At 45.4% G+C, this 21,304-nt stretch overlaps 1 long non-coding RNA gene across 2 annotated transcripts in view; it reads right to left on the bottom strand.

Annotated features, from left to right (window-relative positions):
• Positions 1–21,304, bottom strand: part of LOC306651655 — a 49,109-nt gene that overhangs the window by 21,674 nt on the left and 6,131 nt on the right. The gene's annotated exons all lie outside the window — the stretch shown is intronic.

The raw sequence follows: 21,304 nt of genomic DNA, 5'->3' as shown, positions 1-21,304 counted from the left end.
GTCCACATCCACCACTAGGCCACACCAGCATGCTGCTCTCCACATGAGGAGGCAGGTGTCTGTGCTGACCCTCCTTTCCTCCTTAATCTCTAGTCCTCATGCCAGTCTCCAAGACAGGAGCCATCACCTGCAAGTATTCAAAGCTCAAGATCTCAGCTAGCTCCTTGATGGGGAGACCAGCTATGGAGGGACTGGATGGGGATTCACATCTGTCTGCCAAAGATCCCTTTATTCTCTAACATGCTATTGCTTCCCAAGTTATTCTGCATGGGGCTCCTTAACAGGGAAGAAGAGTGAGATGCAGATAAAGTCTGGGTACAGATAAAGTTGCCTGATTGTTGTTGTTGGGGGTTTTTTGTTGTTGTTTTTACAGAGCTGGAGATTGAATCCTGGGCCTCACATATGCCAGGCAAGTGCTCTACCACTGAGCTATAGCCCAAAATTTATACTTGAGCTTAAAAATCCATGTGAAGTTTGCATTCTAATACACAAAACATCCATGCTTGTTGAAACAATAGAATAATCTTTATGTTATTTACCAGGTAAAGTTATTCTTTCCCCATAATTTTAGAGTAAAATTAACCCTCCAGGAATATGAGTAAAAGACTGTGGGGATCCCAGCTGAAGAGGCCTAGCGTTCTACCAAGTTGTCATTCAGCACTAACAAGTGCTCACCACTTACCCTTCCCAAGGAGCAGGAGGTGCCTCCTGCACACTGCCCTCAGGGCTTAAGCCAAGAAGGTCACTGCTCACTCTACTCCCATCCTGCCCCACCCCAGGGCTGGCACCTGTTTCTCCGGCCAGCCCCATGCCATCCCTGGCAGGCTGTGTGTGTGCTCTCTGCCCCTTAGGATCTCACATCGCTCTGCCATGCAGTATGCAGCCTGCTCCATGCCCCAGTACCTGGCAATGAGCCCTGCCTACCGCCACTTAGGACAGTGGGAGACCAGAGGCTTTGGGTGGGATTGACATGACTCGTCTCTCCTGCCCTTGATATTCTCTATCAAGAATCGCTAACTCATTCATTCCTTGGAGTATTTTCTATATGCCAAGTACGTGTAAGTGATGCAAGAAGTGTTCACCTTGTGATAGCACAGAATGGTAAGTGCCATGATCAAGGTGAGCTCTGGGAATTGTGAGACCACAAGAGGGAGACCAAGCCCGACCAGGGGCAGGGGCTATAGAGGGAGGTGCCACTCCTGGAGGAAGTGAAGTCTCTGTTGAGGCCTGAGAGGCCCTAGGGAAGGAAGAACATCCCAGGTGAAGCTATAAACACATGCTCCTGCCAGAATTTTTAACAATCAGAGAATTCATTGCTCTTTCTAACTAAGGGTCTTCAAGAAGCTCCACCAGGCAGGTGGCCCTGGCATCCTAGAGTAAGCACCTGTGAGCATATGAACCCGCTTGTTACAGCAGGGATCCCGTAACCTAAGTTAAATGATCTGGGGGAAGAAGAGGGAGTGTGATTGTCCCATTGGTGGGGCATTTTCCTCCACCCAGACCTATGCCTGTGGCAGAAGAGGCTGACAAGCCATGGATGGCTCGGAAAATGACTCAAGGCTGTGTGCCTTGTTCCTAGAAAGTAGCTTATGTATATGTGGGATTCTGTGACTCAAATACTCTCTTCCCTTAAGTTACAGTGACTGCAATTTCAGAGAGATTTAGGTTCATGGTGGAGAGAGGGTTTTTCCAGCTAACTGAATCAAGTACCAAATAGTTTGCCCACAGTGGCCCCAAGAGGGCCTCCTGGGCTCAGGACTGTCTAGCATGTGTGCCCATTCCATGACTAAATGTCTGAAGGCTCCAGAAGAATTCTGGGAGAAGTCTGTCATGGAGGGTGAGCCTTCTTCAAGAATCATCAGAGAGCACCCCAGAACCTCCCCTGCAGAAAGAGAAGGGACATGGGAGCTATCTTCAAATCCTCAGTTGAATAGGTCCCTGGGGAGATGTGAATGGATTTATCTCATGGTGTTTGGTGGTGGATGGGGGAATGCTTGCCTAATCTAGCTTTCCTGACACTGAATGATCAAAACCATGTCTCAGGCTGGGGATATAGCTCAGTTGGTAGAGTGCTTGCCTTGCATGCACAAGGCCCTGGGTTCAATCCCCAGCACCACAAAAACAACAACAACAACAAAAAAAAAAAAAGTGTCTCTGCATGGTACCTGACATATAGTTGGTGCCCAACATACTTTTCCCTTGAATAAATGAATGGATAGGTGAATGTGGTGAAAGAATTGGGGCAATAAAGGGCATGTTGAAAGATGAGAACAGCTGCAGATTGGGCTTCCATTCTGCAGGGGTCCTTGGGAGGCAGGAGAGTGCGTGGGCATCCCACTGAGCAATGACTGGGTGCCAGGCAAATGCCAAGCACTTCCTGTGCATGGGCCTACACATGCCTCATGCCTCAGCATCTCAGCATGCAAAGCCCAACAGCATCCTTTGAGGTGAGACCTCTCCTACTACTCCTCCCCTCAGTACAGACAACTGGGACCATGAGGTAAGGTCACTTACTCAGGTCACCAGGTTAAGTGGCAAAACTGCTATTTAAGCCCAGGCTACAACTCAGGGTCCACTGAGCAGGAGATGAGGAGGTGAGCAGGTAGGGCTCCTGTCCCCAAATCCCAGCCAGAACAGTTCCTTGTGACTCATTCATCTATGGGGACTTGACCTAATGTTTCCCTTGAAAGATGGATTTGCTGCTTTTGCACTATACCCTGACATGGGCCTCAGCTAAGGTCCTGCCTCCCCTGGCACAACAAGGATGCCACAATTCTTTGGGTAGGACCTGTCTGCCTCCACCCCAGCCAATGTGGGTGATTCCTCTCACTGTGATGGGGAGGAGATCCATGCCTAGTGTAGCCCCAGTCCAGGGTCTGGCACTAAGAAAGCACCCTGGGAGCAGGCACTATTAGCATGACTCTAGAATACTATTGATAACCAGACAGAGGGCACCAGTATGTACAAAATCCAGAAGGTGAGGCAAGGACAGACAGGCAGAGGGGAATGAAGTCAGTGACCAGGAAAGGCCAGCATGAGGGAGGGAAGAGACTTCAGACCTGGTGTGAGCCCAGCTGCTTAAAGGAGCTGGCAAACCTACCTCTGGCTCCCTGTGCCTGATGTCAGAGCTTCCCACTAGGGGGAGGAGCTAGGACATTGGGTTGCTTTGGCACTCAAAAGCAGGCACACCCTGTTTTTACTCGGCCTCTGCACACAGGAGCCTGCCTGTAGAAATGGCTTCCCCAACCCACCCCATCTGACCCTTGGTCCCTTGACCACACAACTCAGCTGTTGCATCCACACACTCATTCATTCTCTCATTCCTCTCTTCATTCAACAAGTAACTATGAAGCAGCTATTCTGAGCCAGAGAGCTCTGAGGTCACAGAACACCTAAAACAGGCCCTGTCCTCCTGGAGCTGACAGTAAAAATACCTCAGTGACCATGTAGTGGCAGAAGTGCTGTGACAGAGGAAGCACAGGGACGGGGGAGCTGTGAAAAGATCTACCCGACTCGGCATAGGGGTACAGGAAAAAGTGGGGCCTATTGACACACAGCTCCTGATGAAGGGCAGGAACCCACATTTAGCTGAATGACACACAGAATTTCCTTTTGTGACAGTCCTTGATCCAAGGTGAACAGAGTTGGCCCATCAAGACCTTTACTGACTCTCTTGTCCAGAAGACTTAAACAAAAAAAATTACATAGTCAGAATTGGTACCAGGAGCCTTATTAGCATACAGAGAATTCCATCTTTAGATGAATGGCAGGAAAGAGCCAGAGAAACCCCTGGGTGCTTGATGGTAGTTGATTCTGCTCTACCTTTGGACTTTCAGTTATACAAGTCAATAATTTTCAATATTATTTTTAAAATTTAAAAAGTGGACATAAAGGCATTGCAAACTGGGGTGACACACAAAGGCAAAGATACTCTGACAAAGATCCAGAAAGACTCTCTGGGATTGGATTTTCAGTTGTATGACGGGGCCTGGGTGGCAATTTTAAGATGCTGCAAAGCAAAAGCCAGGAGATACCTCCAGCCCACTGGGGGATGCTCCAGGTGAGACTGATTTGACTTTGGGAACCCAGCTTCCTGTCCTGGGGCCTGGGCCATGTGTCTGAGTGACTGGTGGCATCTCCCAGAAGCTTCATATTGTACTGTCCCCTCTGAGCTCCAGGAACTGGCTCACCAAGGCCAACTACTGACCCTCCACTCTGGAAGGTATGCTCTGGTTGGAACATCACCACACTCTATGAATTGGTAAAAGGGAGGCATGCAAGGAGGCATTGGCCAGAGTGTCAGGCAAGTGGTAGGAAATGATGCTGGAGCCAGTCAGAGACCTGAAATCTACAAATGTTCTAAAGTGCCAAGTAGAGACCTTGTATTTCACCCAGAAGGCAATGAATAGGCCCAGGAGAATTTTAAGCAGGTTCAAGACATGTTCAGATTTGTGTGTTAGAAAGACCTTTCTGGCGTTAGAGGTATGATTGAAGCCTTGCTAATTAACATACAAATTAGTCCCTACATTCTTCCAAACTGGATTTGAAGCAGAGTTCCAGAATCAGAGCAGACTTGGGCTGAATGGGTCCCTATTGTCCTCAGAAGGTCAGAAGGACCAGCACAGCCTTGTGAGATTCTAGCTTCAGGCTGACCTGAGGATGTTGTTGGGCTTAGGTTTCTAATGAAGGAATGTCCTGGGACCTTCTCTGGAAAGGTAGTGTGACTGCTGAAAGCCTCACTGCTCTTTTTGAGGTCTTCTGCAGGCTCCCTGCACTTCCAGAAGCTTAGGGAGCAGCAGGACATAACTCAGAAACGCTGCTCATCTGAATACTTACCCAGCAGTTGAGACCAGGTTTCTGGGTTATTCACCATGCTGTGGGTCTGAAACAGACATTATTCACTGAATTGACTTCGTCCACCTTCCAGGAAAAGCTCTCCTTTGCTATTTTCCATTGCAAATTTCAATGCCAGCCCCTGAAGTCTCTTGGGCTTTACCCAAATGTGAAAGAACACAGAATATCTCTAACCACCTAAGTTCTGAATGATGGCTCAGAAGGGGTACACTCAATGATATTGTTTTGGTTATCAATCTCCAGAGAGAAAGTACCAAGGAAATCTATTGGAGTTGGACAGTGGTCCCTTAGGTGAACTTAGTGCTCCTATTCCAAGGCTCAGTGATTCTGAACATAAAGCTATCCACCATTGCAGGAAGCCATCTATGAGCCATGTGCGAAACAAGCCATGTTTGAGCCATTAGGGAAGCCCTGTTTTGGGAACTCCCAGGCAGAAACCCCCTGGTGCGAGAATACCCATCTCAAGCTGGCACCCTGTTCTAGCTCACAGCTCAAGTTCTAACAAAGCCCCAGGGATTGGAGTGACCCACCAAGAACCATATGCCCAATAACATGCTTACTACAAGACCCCTGCCACATGCACTGAAACAAGACTCCTCCCACACTGAAACCTTATACCTACCAATCCCCTTTGATGTATACCACTATAAATAAAGCAAGCATAGGCTTCCTTTTTGTTAGATCTAGACCCTTCTGGACAGCTCAACACCCCTGCTTTAAAAAGATTCTTGTCTTTTTGTCCTATTTTCTGATATATTACTTTCATTTCTTTTATTTCACAGTCAGTCCATCCCTCCGATGGGTATCCACTCCCTCACCCACACAGGACATGAGCAAGACACCACTGTCTGCCTTTGCCTGATATTGATCCCTGAGGCCTAAACAGGCATTAAGTAGAGAGGATTGATTTTATTTAAAAAATAGAAGTGAAATTCATATGACAAAATTACCATTTAAAGTGTATAACAGTGGCATTTTGTACAATTCCAGCATTGTGCAACTAACATGTATACCTGGTTTCAAAATATTTCCATCACCCAAAAGGACATCCTGGACCCATTAATCAAAAACACCCAGTCCCACCCTCCTGCCTTGGGCAACCACTAATCTGTTTTTATGAATTTGACTATTCTGGATATTTCCTATAAGTGGAATTATGTAATATGTGGTCCTTTGTATCTGGATTCTTTCTCTTAGTTGTTTTCGTCAGCATTTTCACTGCTGTGACTAAAAGATCTGACAAGAACAATTGTAGAGGAGAAAGAGTTTATTTGGGGGCTCACAGTTTCAGAGGACTCAGTCCATTGGCAGCTAGCTCCATCGTAGTGGAAGTGTGGCTGAGGGAAGAAGCTTACATGATGATCAGGAGAGACTCCACTTGACAGATACAAATATATACCCCAAAGCCATGGCCCCAATGCCCACCTCCTCCAGTCACACCCTACCTGCCTTCAGTTACCGTTAAGCTAATCCCTATGAGGGGATTAATTCACTGACTGGGTTAAGACTCTCATAACCAAATCATTTCTCCAGTGAACCTTCTTGCATTATTTCACATGTGAGCTTTTGGGGGACACCTAATATTCTGAAGTGACCCCCCCAAAGACTCACATGCTTAGGGCTTATTCCCAGTGCGGCAATGTTCAGAGGTAAGGATTTGGGAAATGATTGATTTACAATGGCTCTGATCTCATCAATAGATGAATCCATTGAGGGATTCATAGCTGAATGGACTGTAGGGAGGTAGTAGAAACTGTAGGAGATGGAATCTTGTGAAAGGAGTGGGTCCTTGGGGATTTCCCAATGGCCCCTTCCCCTTTTTCTCTGCTTCTTGGTAGTCATGAGGTGGACAGCTTTGCTCTGCCATGCCCTTCCCCCATGATGTGCTGCCTCATCACAGACCCAGAAACAATGGAGCCAGCTAAGCATGGACGGAAACCTCTGAAACTATAAGCCAAATCAAATCTTTAAGTTTTTTTTTCCTCCCTCAGATATTTTGTCACAGTGACAAAAAGCTGACTTACATACTTAGAATAATATTTTGAACTTCATCCATATTTTAGTATCTATCATTGCTTCATTCCTTTTATAGCTAAATAAAATTCTGTTGTGTGACAATACTATGTATTGTTTATCCATTCATTAGTCGATGACCACTTGGATTGTTTCCATCTCTTGATTACTGTGAATAGTGCCTCTATGAACATCAGTGTTTTTGTTTGAACACCTGTTTCAATTATTTTGGGCCTATACCAGGAAGTGGAATCGCTGGGTCAAATGGTATTTCCATGCTTAACTTTTTGAGAACACACCAAAATGTTCTGTAGACTGTGTGGTGATGTCTGCTGCAGTGTCCAGGGAACAAAGCCCCAGAGACTTGGGAATCTGCAGCCTTCAGGCTCTACCCTGCCCTATACTACAGCACAGAAGATCCAAGCCAGGCAGACTAGGAAGAATCTCAGCACGAGCAGTCCCCACCAAATTGTTCCCTTTCCCACCTCCATGGTTAAGCAACTGAGGGCCAATTACCAGCAGTTGCATCTGAAGAGATTTAGTCTCTAGGTTGTTAGCCCAGTCCCTTGTCTCAAAATCCCAAAGGGACAAGTGAGACAGCACAGCTAGGCTAGATGAAACCTCTCAATGGGTTGCTATAAGGAGTGCCACACAGGGGGAACCAGTGGTCCTGAGGGGTGCTTTGACCTTGCTTTCCCATCTCTCTCCAAGGCCCCTCTCAGAGTGGGTGTCCTTATCATGGACTGAGCCTCTGCTCTGGGTCCCATGGAGCAAGGATGGTTGCTCTGAGCCCCAACCCACAGGGTTGAGGTCTTTCCATTTGGGTGGTCATAATAACCTCTTCCCCTTGGGACCACTACATAGGGACACACAACTCAGCCACAGAATGCTTTCACTGCACCAGGACTTGGGCTGGGAGCCAAGGTTTCAGTGAGAATGCACTCATCCAGGTGTTGACTCAATCTCTATGTATGGAAAACCTACCATGTACCAAGAGAGATAATGGACAGCCCAGAAGAGGCTGGATCTCATGAAGCCTATATTCAGAAGGGAGGAACAAGAATAAATAAAAGCAAATGCCACAACAAGATATCCCTTCACACCCTCTGGAATGTCTAAAATCAAAATATTAAATAATATAACAAAAGTTGCCACAGATGTGGAAAAATTGGAACCCTTGTGTTTTTCTGGTGCAACAGCAAAAGACTGCATTGGACACTATGCAATCCAGTTTGGTGATTGCTAAAAAAGTTAAATAAACATTGAGTCATCATTTGACCAGCCACTCTGCTCCTAGGTATATACCCCAAATAACTGAAAATGTGTTCACAGCACAACTTGTGCACCAATGCTCATAGCAGCAGCAGTCATAACAGAGGAAGCAAAAGGTAAAAAAAATCCAAATATCCATCAACTGGTGAATGCATAGAATGTGTTCTAACCATACAATGGAATAATAAGTACATACGTATACATACTATAAGTCAGATGAACCTTGAAAACACTATACTAGGCAAGAAAGGCCAGACTCAAAAGAAAATATATTACATGAGTTCATTTATGTTGGGTTATCCAGAAAAGGCAAATCCACAGGAAAAGAAGGCTGATTAGGGGTTGCCAGGGACTGAGGTAGGGAGGAATGTGGAGTGATACTTAATGCATGAGGGTCTCCTTTTGAGGTTATGAAAATGTTTTGGAAGTCGATAGAGATGATGATTGTACAGCTTTGGAAAACTACTGTCACTGGTTGCACTTTTAAAATAGTTAATTTTATGTTCCGTGAATTTCATTTCAATAAAAGCAAACACATCACTTGATTTTCACAGTGACCATTGCTATATAAACATTGGAAGAGAATAATCAGGGCGAGGTGGGTGCTGGTTTTAGCCAAGGAAGTCAATAAAGGCCTAGACAAGGAGGTGACATTTAAGCTAAGACTGGGAAGTAATGAGCTAGTCATGCAAAGAGCAGGAAAAAGAGCACTCCAGGTTGACAAGATGCAAAAGTCGTGGATGAAATTTTCACAGCACAGTGTGGGAGACAGATGTGCTGAGAGACTGCAAAATAACCGCTCCCAGAGGGATAGGCACAGAGCATGTGAGAACCCACTGGCAGGTGCTGAACTTTGTATGTGTGAGCCAGTGAAGACAGAGAAGGACTATGTGATTCCTGAGCAGGGTTTTGAAGAATGGACTGGAGTTAGTGCAGGGAAAAAAGGGAAGGGGGAAGTCATGAAGCTTGAGTCTCAGAGATCACCTTGTCTATCCCCCTCAATGGACGAATGGGAAAACTAGGACCATGAGCCGAGATTGAGCAAGTCACCTGGTGCAAAAGTCACAGAGAATAACAATGGGGAAGCATTTAGACACTAGATTCAAAGAGAACAGTTTGCACTGCCACCTTACTACTCAGCTGCTCTATGACAATGCACATTTCCCTGCCTGGCCCTCAGTTTCCCACCTATAAAATGGGAAGAATAATATGGTCAGTCAGAATCATTATGAGTATTAGAGGTTGTGAAATATGGAAAACTGAAATCGGGAAAATGAACTATCTACAATATCTGTTCCCTAGTTCACACATCAAGCCACTTTGACTAAGTGGCTTTTGTACCTGAAATATCTGAATATTGAAGTAGAACAGTATCCTCTGTATTCTTTTTATTCTTTTGCAGTGCTGGGGATTGAACCCGAGCACTCTACCAGCTGAGCTATATCCCCAGCCTCAAACAGTACTCTCTGGAGAGGCAAATGGCCACTACACATCTCATCCCCAGCATATTGCAAACAGGACACAGGGTGGTAGACACCAAGCATTAGAAGGAGCACTGCAGAGAAAAATGAGAATCGCTTGTCTAACAGTCAATATCCCTTTCAGAACCCAGGTATGTTCCGCATCAACATCAACGGAGTAAGCAGAGAGCTGAAATTCACCGTTCTGGTTCTGTTTTCTTTTGAGTGACACGGAATGCTCTTTTTCTGTGCAAAGGAAAACAAAACAATCCATGCCATTGTTCTGACATCAATTCAAAGTGCTTTTGGTGGGAGCAGTTCCCTCCCACTCCATCACCCAAGGTTGGTTCCCTTACAATCCCCAGCGACTGGATGATCTCCAGCTAGGCTTGCCAGAGAAAAGGCAGGGAGTTCAGTTATATTTGTGTTTCAGATAAACAGCAGACAATCTCATACTATAAGTATGTTCCAAATATTGCATGGAACATACTTATATTACAAAACTATTTGTTGTTTAGCTGACATTCAGATATAACCAGGCATCCAGTATCTTTATTTGCTAAAATTGGAAACCCTAGCACTAGCCAAACCAGGCAGGAGTTATACTGGTGCCTGGCTACAAATCTGGGTTACTAGGCAAATTGTAGGGGGGCAGGCAAAGCCTGCCTAAGCTCAGCCCAGCTCAGCCTGGCTCTGCCATGCTCTACCCAGACCTCCAGAAGCAGCCATCTTGTGGAGCGCACTAAATAGGGAGGCAGCCAAGCACAGTAAGCCTTCTCAGTGCTGGGCCATGAAGGCAGCTGAAGGGAGCTGATCCCTCTCTACACCCTATTTTGAAAACAATTCATCTCAGTAATGGGTACTTTCTGAACCATATCTCCAGACTCTCAGCCCCTGCTCCTTCCCCAGCACAATCAGTAGCCTACAAGCTCAGCTCTGCCCATTTGGGAACCACTCTTAGCAGCAGCTCAGTTAATGCATTTTTCTAGAATGCCTACCACACACCAGGCTGTCTGCTGGGCACCAGAGAGTGATACAGTGGTTAGCAAGCCTCTATCCTCCTGGAGCTGTAAATCTGCCATTCATCAAGAACCACTTCTGTGCCAGACACTTTATACAAGTCATTGTGCTCAGTAATCAAGTCATTGTGTCATAGTAATCCTAGTGCTATTTGGGTCATCCCATTTTACAGATTCAGATAAAGAGGCTCAAAAATACAAGCTAGGAAGTGGGGATGGATTCCAACCCACATTCCTCAGTCTCTAGGAAATGGGAAGTGCCCAGAGGGTGGAACCACAACACAATACTCAGGGAATATTCTGGGGAGGGCAGGAACTGCTGCCTTTGGTACAAGGAGGTGGGCAACTCCTGGCAAAAAGAGGTACAAGCAGTTTCCTTTGTGGAACTGAAGGACCTTTACAGCAATGAGGTGTGAGCTATGTGAGTGGAGGCCTAAGGCATGCTCCCAGAATGGAAACCAAGTCAGCTCTGCTACGGGACAAGGCACTAGAAGAAGTGGACTTGGGACAAGAAGATTGATTTACCACATTGTTCAAAATTGTGACATCTTCCCAAAGTGGGTACTGTACTTATTTGGCACGAAGCCCACCCCACTTTGTTAGTAGAGGATAATAGCTTTCCTCTCACATGGCCCTGCACTGGAGAATTGTCACAGTCTCTCAGATGAAGACACCTACAGTTAGGAGGTAACCCCCAAGGGACCAGACTTCACCCTCAGCAACAACTGCCAAGCACCATTTGTTCATCCATTTGTTTCTTCAGCAGCAAACACTTCCTAAGCACTTGCTAGCCATGAGGTACCATGTTAGGCCATGGGTGGGTGGATGGATGATGAAATAACCTGGTGCTCACAGCAGATGGCATTGGGACCCCCTTGTAACCCTCCTCCAGGATTTGGGTATCTCTCCAACTGCCCATCAGGCTCCAGACATGTGGAATAGGGCAAGAGGGGTGCTCAGAAGTTGGTGCCTGCCACAATCTGAGGGTGGCCATTAGAGCTCCTGGAAAGAGAAGGAATGCAGAGCCTTGGCCAGTGGCAGCCTGAAGGTAGCAGGTATCCATCCCAGAATTCCCCTGGGCAGGCCTGAGGGAGTGTCCTGTTCCCCGCAGACTTGACTCTAGGGGGAGTTTCAGCTGGGTTCCTGGCAGTCACCACCTTCCTGGTTCCCACCCTCACAATGAACGGTGGAAAACTCTGACCCTCCCCTGCTAGGACTTAACCCAGGTGGGTTCCAGAGGTTAAGCAGGGCCCCCAGATGCCTTCCCTAGCACCTGAGGGGTTGCAGGGATCCCGTAAGACCTCAGGCCATTCCAGCAGCACATGAGGTTCCAAGCCATCCTACCCCATTAACCAGGTGGCTCATGAGTTCAGTTGCCAGTTCCAGCCAGTGACCGACCCACCACTGTGCCTGGGTTCTTGGTATCCTCTACACCAGCTTTGGAATGAAATGTCTTCCATCCCTTTCCTACCTCTGGGGAAAGCTGACCTGAGAAAGTTGGACTGTAGCTGTTTCCCTGGCATCCACGCCAGGCTCACTGACTCTGCAGATACCCTTGCCTTGCTGTGAAACCCAGCCCTGGTTCCACTTGGCTGCTGGCCTGTTTCACTACTTGCTTCCTAAGTGACCTCTTATCTTTCCCCCAGCCACTCTTGTAGTTCCCTTCAATAGAGACAGTGGAACTCTCTCCTGCTGTCCTCCCTGTCCTTTGGACTTCCTGTCCCCCATTCAGTGTCCATTCAACTCTGACTCTGTGGGAGATGAGTAACAGGCACCTCAGAAATGTTCACAGAGGGCTGGGGCTGTGGCTCAGTGTCGAATGCTTGCCTGGCATGTGTGAGGCATTGGGTTCGATCCTCAGCACCACATATGAATAAATAGATAAAATGAAGGTCCATCAATGACTAAAAAATATTGATGAATCTAATCTAGCTTTAAAAAAAAAAAAGAAAGAAATGTTCCTGCAGGTGGGAAAAGAGATCCACTGTAGGACACACTCTAGGGTCAACTACCTACTAACGTGATTGATTCATGCGATGAGTGTAGGTTGAGCACTTGATGGGGGTACAGCAGGGAGCAAAACCCTGCCCTTCACAACCTGCAGTCCTTGTGGCCAAAGCAAGACATATCAGGACTTTCCTTTCACAAGTCAGCCCTTTGTGTTAAATGCAATCCAAAGTATTTGCTCATTTATTTATGCATGTTTCACTCACCTAGCTATTTTTGTCCTCTTTCTATCCTGGGTCCTGAATGCTGCTGGACACCACAAAGAGGGGGAGAAAAGATTAATCAGTCCCACTCCCAGCCCTCAAGAAGCTCAAAGGCAGCCTGGGGCAGCAGCCACGCCTGTAATCCCAGCGACTCAGGAAGCTGTGGCAGGAGGATGGCAAGCCTGGGTAATTTAACAAGACCTATCTTAAAATAAAAAAATAAAAAGGGCTGGAGATGCAGCCCAATGGGAGAATACCCTTGGGTTCAATCTCCAGTACTGCAAAAACTAAAAAACAAAAAACCTCAAAGCCCAGTGGAGAATGAGATGCGAAAAGTCATAATTATACTGGAAGGCAGTAAGGTTGTGACAGAGGCATGACTTTGTGGGCACAGAGGACTTCCCAGTCTGAGCTGGGCCAGGCTGGGACTCTGACTTGCTGTCCTGTGCAAACACCAGAGCATGGTGAATTGCTGGGCTGGGCATGGGAGGAGAGCTGCCAGATTAAACACAGGATGATGCCCAGTTACATTTGAATTACAAACAGAAAATCATTTTGGTATAAGTATAACCCAAACATTGCATGAGTCATGTTTATTCAAAAAAACTAATTTTTTACATGAAATGCAAATGTAACTGGGCATCCTATGTTTTTATTTTCCAATTTGGGCAACCTTGCGGGGTGAGAATGGGCTGAGGTGAACTTGTCTGGGAAGAGCAAGAGCCCTGTTGATTAGATTTCCCCAGTCCTGATTCCCTTCAGATGAAAATCAGTCTCGGTGTCTGGGGTAGGCAATTTGTGTTCAACTTATTCTTTGTTCAACCGTGCTGCAGGGGTGGACCTGTGTCACAAAGGAGGGAAGCCTCCAGCAGAAGGGGAATAGAGGAACCAGGATTGTCCCCCACCAAAGGAATAAAGGCTGGTGGCCAAAAGATTCCTGACATTCTAAACGGTGTTCAGGGGCTACCCCCAGACACAGTGCCCTGAGAACCCCCTCAGGTGTGGAAGTCATCATTTTTCCCAGTCTGAGAAGGTGGTGGTTGCCTGTCTGCCTCTCCATGGGAGTGAGCTGTGAAGAACCTGAGGACAAAGGAAAGAGACAGGAAGGGTGCAGCTGGAGCCTGGTGGGTTCAGCAGAGGGGAACCTCAACTGGCTCACTCCAGACAGCTTCTCAGGGCTCCTGAGGAGTAAGTGTGGCCCACAAGAACTGCTACTGGAAGCTGAGTTCCATCTGGAAGATTCGCTTGGTTCTTGGGCCTCATCACCTGTTTCTTCTGAGGACAGCTGGAGAAACCCCACCAGGCTTTCCCTAGAAGCACTCATCTGAAGGAACAGCAATGCAACCTGGGAAGGCCAGTCTATGAAAGAATTGCCTGACCTTTTCCCACACTGGGGCTCCTCCATTGAGAGTCTAGCATCTGCAAACCATAGCTATAATCATAACATCCCAGAATCACCAAAAACAGGGAGAAGGGGCTTTGGGGCTCATCAATGAGCACCAAGGAACTGTGGACATGGATTATGAAGGGCCCCAGACACACAAAGTGTACACAGTTCACAGAAAACCAGAACTTAATTTGGCCTAAAATGCTGTAAATAAGAAGTAAATTTTAAACTAGCAATGCTTTTGTTTGCTTTTACATAAGTTAGAGGCATTTGGGGAAATTTATTTTAAGGTACTAAGCTCTGAGAAACAGGTACCGTGCCCCTGTAGGAGGGTTAAGTGAATGCCAATTTTTCAGTGTCCATAAATTTCCTGTAGGAATTAGAGGGCTTGGAAGGCAGCCCATTGGTCTTAGAAAAAGAAATGAATGCAAAAGCCAGGTGCAGTGGCACATGCCTGCTGTAATCCCAGTGTTTCTGAAAACTGAGGCAGGAGGATTTTAAGTTCAAAGCCAGCCTCAAAGCCAGCCTCAGCAACTTAGCCTAAGCCCTAAGAAACTTAGTGAGACCCTGTCTCAAAATTTTTTTCAACTGACTGGAGATGTTGGTTAAGCACCCCTGGGTTCAATCCCTGGAAGAAGAAGAAGGAGAAGAGGAGGAGGAGGAGGAGAAGGGGGAGGAGGAGGAGGAGCAGCTGCTGGATCTGGGTTGGGCTGATGTGGTTGTTGCTGAAGCTCATCCTCTAAACACACATCTGCAAAGCACAGGCATAGCAGGGCACAGAGGGAACATGAAGGCTCTGGAGTCCATCAGCCCTGAGTTCAAATCGCTATGCCACTTAAGAGCCACGTGGTGCTGGGAAGGTCCACAAATATCTCTGAACTTCTGTTTCTTTATCTTTGATGTGGGTATAATAATCATCCTTGTCTTGCAGGGCAGTTGTGAGGAATCAACAAGATTATATATGGGAAGATATGGTATGTTTGGTGCCCAGGAAATTGGCACTCTTAGGAAAATGGGAGCAAATAAATGGCCCTGAGAATGTTAAGGGTGAGTCAGGTTGAGGCTTTCACTCACACAATTGCCCTGAGATGGACTTATCAAAAGGGGTTACCCAACAATGGTTCCCAGAGTTGAAGCAACCAAGACTCACCTGCATGGGCTTTACTACACCCAAATTCCTGCTGGCCTGTTAGAGAATATACCAGAGAGTGTGCAGAATTGATGTAGGGAAGAAGGCATGGAGCAGGGGCTGCTTTGGTTAATGTTTGCCCACAAAAATTGTGTTGCTCAGCCTGGCAGACCAGGGTAGGGTATGCAGAAGGGCCTGAGCTGCTACTGTAATCACTGTGTAACCACTGTGAGACATCTTGGCCTTGAGAAAGAAGGTAGAGAAGCAGAAATGGTCAGACTTGCCCCTTCTTGTCTAGACTTCTCCCAGTGGCATTCTCAAGCTTATGGTCAGCCCTTGCTGAGTAGGTAAAAAAGAGGACAAAGCAGCAAGAAAGCAGCAAACTGCTGTGCTCCCACAGCTGTGGTGCTGGAGAGTGCCAGGGAGTGTGCAGAAACAGCCCTTGCTGGAAATCAGCCTGCACTGTGTACACTAATGGAGAAAGGCATTGTCATCCTGCAGGCGAGGATGCTGCAAATGGCTCTAGAGTGAGGAGGGATCCCATTGTTTGGGGATGTACATTTTGCCTTCTTTGATTTCCAAAATGGAAGTACAAAAAAGGTATTTTTTGTAACTATGAGGAGCAAACAAGAAGAGAACAAGAAACAAAAAATCAGCCTTGTCTAACTGGACCAAATGGAAGGGCTGGGCTACCAGGGTGACTGTTTCAGAACGAGTTTTGCTGCACTCCAGTTTATCAACTGGTAGCAACTGCCCCTGACCTCCAGGTAGTCTAGACTCTTCAGTGTCGCCTTCTTTCACAGCTATAACTATCTTCTGCCTTACTCTTAAGGCTCGAATTGTGTCTCCCCAAATGATATTGAAGTCCTAATCCCAGTACTTGAGAGTGTGATCTTATTTGAAAATAGGCTCTTTGGGGATGTTCAAGTTAAGCTGAGGTCATTAGGGTGGATTCTAATGCCAAGTGATTGGTGTCCTCATAAAAAGGAAATTCAAGCCAGCTGTGCTGGTACAGGCCTGCAATCCCAGCTACATGGAAGGCTTAGGACAACCGTGAGTTCAAAGTCAGCCTGGGAAACAGACTCCATCTCAAAAAATAAAACATAAAAATGAAAAAAGGTGAAAGTTGAACAGAGAAACAGGCATAGAGAGACCACCACGGGAAGACAGAAGTTGTACCACCGTAAAACAAGGAACTACGTGAAGCTGAGAGAGTAGCCTTCAGAGGGAGCCTGCTACCAACACCATGATCTCTGACTTCAAGCCTCCAGAACTGTGAGAAGATTAATTTCTATTCTTAAGCTGCTGTTTGGGGTGCTTTGTTGAAGATCCCCAGTGAACAAATACACTCAGCTTCTATCCTAAGCCCTCCTCCCACCCAATTCTCTGTTCCCTAAATGCTTCTTGCACCCTCCATTGTGTGTGTTTGCTACGGTGATCACTTGTAGGACTTTGCCAGGGACACCTCAGCTTCTGTCTATTTTCCCTAGTTTAGACTATATATTCTGTGGTCACTTTAACTTATTTTTTTGCAAACGGGGTGGGGACCAGGAATTGAACTCAGGGGCATTTGAACACTGGGCCACATCCCTAGACCTATTTTGTATTATATTTAGAGACAGGGTCTCACTGAGTTGCTTAGCACCTCGATAAGTTGCTGAGGTTGGCTTTGAACTCACAATCCTCCTGCCTTAGCCTCCTGAACTGCTGGGATCATAGGCACGCCCCACCTTTCTGGCTTCACTGTGACTTTTTTATAGCTTTATTTATTTATTTTTATGTGGTGCAGAGGATAGAATCCAGTACATCACATGTGCTAGGCAGGCGCTCTACCACTGAGCCACAATCCCAGCCCTCACTATGATTTTTGTCTCTGCTAACTTCAGCTTAGAGGGACCCTCCCCTCCTTTTCTACCTGCTATTCCTTGGTAAAAGCCCATCCTGAACATCAGTTTTGCTGTGAGAAATACCCTACCTCACCTGAAAGTTCATCAGTTCTTTCCCTGTATTCCACAGCAGTTTATACACCTGTAGCCTATGGCACTCATGATGTCAACTCAAATGGACTTTCTTTGGAGAGGTTCCCTGGATTCCTCACTAGCCTAGGGCTCTGTTCACTGCTCTCTTTGAACTCTGGACTCTTCTCCCTTCATGACCTATAACCTGGACTGCAATGAACTTTTGGAGGACTTTGTATCCATTATACCAATTAATCACTTGTTTCTGGTCAGTGGCAGTGGGGGCCATGACTGTTTCCCTGATAAGCACCATTCCACTCTCTACTTCTACTCTTTACTTCCCTGAGTTAAACTTTTTTAGTTTCACATATGAATGAGATCATGCAGTATTTGCATCTGCTTATTTCACATAACATAACGATTTCCAGTTCCATCCACGTTTGCACAAATGACTGAATAGTATTCCATTGTGTACACACAAAGTCATACATGTTTTTGGTGATAGGGATCCAACCCAGCATCTCATGTATGTCTAAATCGTACCTTATAATTAGAAAAGTGTATTTTCCAGGAGGGAGTCATGGTCAAAAATTGGGGCTCTGATCCCAGTGCCACCACCCATAGAACAATTACCTTGAGCTACTCACAGTCTCTGTGAGACCTGGTTTCCTCATCTGTAGAAGAGGGATGATGACTCTATTTGTCTTGTAAAGTTATTGTGTGGATCAGATAAGAAGAGGGGATGAAACTGCTTTGGGAATTTGAAAACACTGGATATACTTGGGAGTACCCAAAGTGGCTTTCCTAGTAAATTCAGAAGAAAGAAGTTTGGTACTGGCATTAGGATAGATATATAGCTCAAAGGAATAAAATTGAGAATCTGGAAATAAATCCTCACATTTATGGTCAGTCAAATTTTGACAAAGATGCCAATTCAATTCAATGCAGGAACATTCATAAAATGAGACTGACACACTGAACATCCACATGCAAAATGTGAAGTTAGACCCTTTCCTCACATCAGACACAAAAATTCATTCCAAGTAGATTATAGACCAACATGTAAGACCTCAATAAGATTATAAAACTCTTGGGAAAAACACAGTAATAAATCTTCATGAATGTGGATTTGACAATAGTTTCTTAAGTATGGTACCCAAAGCACAAAAAATGAAATAAGAAAAAAGATAAGTTGGACTTCATCAAAATGAAAAACTTTTGTGTTTCAAGAGAAACCATCCAGAAAGGGAAAATAAAACCAACAAAACAACAGAATGGGAGAAAATTTTTACAAATTATCTGATAATGCACTTGTATCCAAAATATATAAAGAATACTTACAACTCAATAATGAAGGATGAATTACACAGTTTAACAAAAAAAGGCAAATATTTTATATGATTTTTCTCTAATGATGATATACAAATTACCAGTAAGCAAATGAAAATTTGCTCACCTTCATTACTCATGAGGATATGCAAATTATAACCACAATAAGGTGCCATTTCTCACCCACTAGAATTGCTATAATTAAAAAGATGAATAATTAAAAATGTTGGTAAACAAGCTGAAACTTTGGAACCCCCATATATTGCTGATGAGAATATAAAATGGGACAGCCACTGTGGAAATTTCTGGTAGTTCCTTTAAATGCTAAACATGGAACTATCAGATGACCTAGTAATCCCCCTCTTTGCTGCATACCCAGGAGAAATGAAAACCCATGTTCACACAAAAACTTATACACAAATACTCCTCTATTTGCATCATTCATAAGAGTCAAAAGATAGAAATAACCCAAATTTCCATCAACAGATAAATGGATAAACAAAAGATTGTAGGTGCTGGGTGCAACGGCACATGCCTGAATCCTAGCAGCTTAGGAGGCTGAAGTAGGAGGATCACAACTTAAAGGCCAGCCTTGGCAATTTAGTTAGGTCCTAAGCAACGCAGCAAGATCATGTCTCAAAATAAAAGGGCTAGGGATGTGGTTAGTGGTTAAATGTCTCTGGGTTTAATAACTGGTACCAAAAAAAAAAAGATTGTAGGTATGTATACATGATGGAATATTATTCAGCCATAACAACAAATGAAGTATTGATTTGTGTTAAAGTATGGATAGGCCTCAGAAATATGATGCTAGGTGAAAGAAGCCAAGTATAAAACTCTGTATATTGTATGATCGCATTTATATAAAATGTCAAAAATAGGCAAATCCACAGAGAAAGTGGTTGCCAGGGGGTAGTTGGGAGGGAGAAATGGAGAGCAGTTACTAATGCATACAGGGTTTCTTTGGTAGATGATGAAATGTTTTAGACATACATATAATGATGGCTGTACAGCTCTGCAAATGTACTTAAAACCATTGAATTGTACACTTTACACGAGTGAATTTCATATTGTGTAAATGATATCTCAATAAGGCTGTTAAAAATGAGGGCTCAAACAATGGTCTGTGACAGGGGCAGGGGAGGAGGAAGATGTGGCAGCTTTGGAAGCTGGGCCTAGGTGTGCTTCCAGGTGCACTCCTGGATCCCCAGGCTCTGCTGGAACTCTATCAGCAGTCTGAAAAGTTGCTAATACTCCCACTCCCCAGCACTTAAGCTTTGTTCCCATGAGCCCCCACAGTGTGAGGAAGGGTTAGTGGGTGGTGATACAACTGTCAGTAGAAATACTGCCACTAAACACACACGTTTTACTCCCTAGGGCCCCAACAGGGCAGAGTAAGGGCTTCAGGAGGCAGCTGAGACTCTATTCTTTTAAAAACAGGTACCCTGCGGGGCACAGGGTCCACAACTCATGGGGGCTGAAGCAAAAGGATCACAAGTTCAAGGTCAGTCTGGGTAACTTGGAGTGACCCTGTCCCACAATAAAAAATAGGATTGGGGATGTAAAACACCCTTGGGGCCAACCTACAGTATCCGTCCCCCAAAAAGCTACCCCTGGAGGCTCCCACATGAAAACTCATAGGGTTAATATGTTTCTTTTGAGGGGTGCTCATGTGGTCCATTGGTCAATAATCTCTTTGATGTGATCCCTGGAGGCTCTAACCGGAAAAGGAGAACATTTGTCAGACTGTCTGGGGAGCACTCACTGCCCAGGTGAGGTCCTTAGCCTGCGGTTTCTAGGGCAGTTCCACTGACACCCCCTGCCCCCCAGCACATGCTGTTGGCCTTCTCTCCCATGTTTGTTCTCCTGAGAGAGGAGGGTCTGGGAAGATATTCTGGGAAAGGATCCCCCCTTTACAACTCTCAGGAGTTTCTGGCAGTGAAACAAAGAGGGGGTAGTATTTGTTTTGGAAAGGACACATGTTCTGGCTTCCCTCATGCTTCTGGTTGCCTGGGTCTTAGGGTCTTAGTTACTTTGGCTCCTGGTGGGAGGCTTTATTTCTGAAGCAGGACATGAGACCTCCTGTCCTGGGTACAAGCTGACCTTGAAAGGTACAATCCCATCTGACACAAAACAGAGAACATTTGTCAATGGGCCTGAGGCTTTGGTCCCCCTAGCTCCAGCTTCATGTGAAGGTTTAGTCCTTTTTAAATTGTCCATTGTGGTATAACATGCATAAGATAAAAAATGGGCATTTTAACCATTTTAAGTATACAGTTCAATCGTGATAAGTACATTCACATAATTGTGCGATCAATCTCCAGAACTCTTTCCTCCTCCAAAAGTGAAACCATATCCGCTAAAAAATTTCCTTTCCCCTCCCTCAAGCCTCACAAACCAACTTTCTATTTTCCGCCTCTATGAATTTGACTACTCCAGGTCCCTCATATAAACAGAATCATAAGTATTTGTGTTTCTGTGATTGGCTTATTTCACTTTGTTTTGTTGTTGTTTTGTTTGTTTATTTTGTTTTCAGATTGTTTGACTCTTTGGGATCCGTTGATTTCTATGTGAATTCTACGATAGTTTTTTTTTCCTATTTCTGTTAAAAGAAACAGTGGTATTTTGATAGGGATTGTATTGAATTTGTAGATTACTTTGGGTAGTAGTTGC

The sequence above is a fragment of the Sciurus vulgaris genome (genome assembly GCF_902686455.1).
Source record: "Sciurus vulgaris genome assembly, chromosome: X".
In the NCBI taxonomy this organism is placed as follows: Eukaryota; Metazoa; Chordata; class Mammalia; order Rodentia; family Sciuridae; genus Sciurus; species Sciurus vulgaris.
The sequence above is the reverse complement of the archived record's forward strand: the minus strand, read 5'-3'. Positions and strand labels throughout refer to the sequence as shown.